The following is a 1,414-nucleotide window of genomic DNA, read 5'->3' as shown; positions in this document are numbered from 1 at the left end:
CAGCTTGAGAAATACCAAGCATGTTCTTCCCTTTTGGTTTTCTAACTCCAGGTCTTTGCACATTTCATTATAGTAATTGGCTTTGTCTGCTCAAGCTGCTCTTTGAAATCTTCAGTTCAGTTCTTTGATCTTGTCATTTCTTCCATTTGCTTTAGCTACTCTCCACTGAAGGGCAAGTTTCAGAGTCTCTTCTGACATCTATTTTGATTTTTTCTTCCTTTCCCATATTTTTAATGACGTTTTGCTTTCTTCATGGATGATGTTCTTGATGTAATTCCACAATTTTTCTGGTTTTCGGTCATTGGTGTTCAATGCATCAAATCTATTCTTTAACTGGTCTCTAAATTCAGGAAGGATATCATAAAGGTCATATTTTGGCTTTCATGGACTTGTTTTAATTGTCTTCAATTCCAACTTGAATATGCATATGAGCAGTTGATGGTCTGTTCCATAATCAGCTCCTGGCCTTGTTTTGGCCAAAGATACTGAATTTCTCCATCACCTTTTGCCACAGATGTAGTCAATCTGATTCCTGTGTATTCCATCTGGTGAAGTCCACATATATAGTCACTGCTTATGTTGTTGAAAAACAATATTCACGATGAAAAAGTTAGTCTTGCAAAATTCTATCATGCAATCTTCAGCATAATTTCTATCATCAAGGCCGTATTTTCTAACTACTAGTAACACTTTTTTGTTTCCAACTTTTGCATTCCAGTCAATGTGATAATCAATACATCTTGATTGCATGTTCAGTCAATTTCAGACTATGGAAGTTGATAGAAATCTTCAATATCTTCATCTTTGGCTATGGTGGTTGGTGCATAAATTTGAATAAGAGTAGTATTAACTGGTCTTCCTTGTAGGCATATGGATATTATCCTATCATTGATGATGTTGTATTTCAGGCCAGATCTTGAAACAGTCCTTGTGACAATGAATGCCACAGCATTCCTCTTTAATTTGTCATTCCTGCCATAGTAGATCATATCGTTGTCTGACTCAAAATGATCAAAACCAGTCGATTTCAGCTCACTAATGCCTAGGATATCAATCTTTATGCATTCTATTTCATTTTTGACAACTTCCAATTTCCCTAGATTCATACTTCATACATTCCATGATCCAATTATTAATGGAAACATCAGTTTCTGCTAGTTTTGAGTCATGCCACATCAGCCAATGGAGGTCTTGAAAGCTTTACTCTATGCGTATCATTATTAAGGTCATCTCTACTCTGAGGAGTCAGCTCTTCCCCAGTCAAATTTTGAGTGCCTTTCAATTTGATGGGCTCATCTTCCGGCACTGTGTCAGACAATGTTTCAGGGCTGTTCATAAAGTTTTCCAGTAACATATCAGGCAGTGTTTCACTGCTATTCATATGGTTTTCACTGGCCAATTCTTTGAGAAGTAG

The sequence above is a fragment of the Orycteropus afer genome, unplaced genomic scaffold (assembly GCF_000298275.1).
Source record: "Orycteropus afer afer isolate SDZICR_OR568_19922 unplaced genomic scaffold, OryAfe1.0 scaffold00041, whole genome shotgun sequence".
In the NCBI taxonomy this organism is placed as follows: Eukaryota; Metazoa; Chordata; class Mammalia; order Tubulidentata; family Orycteropodidae; genus Orycteropus; species Orycteropus afer.
The sequence above is the reverse complement of the archived record's forward strand: the minus strand, read 5'-3'. Positions refer to the sequence as shown.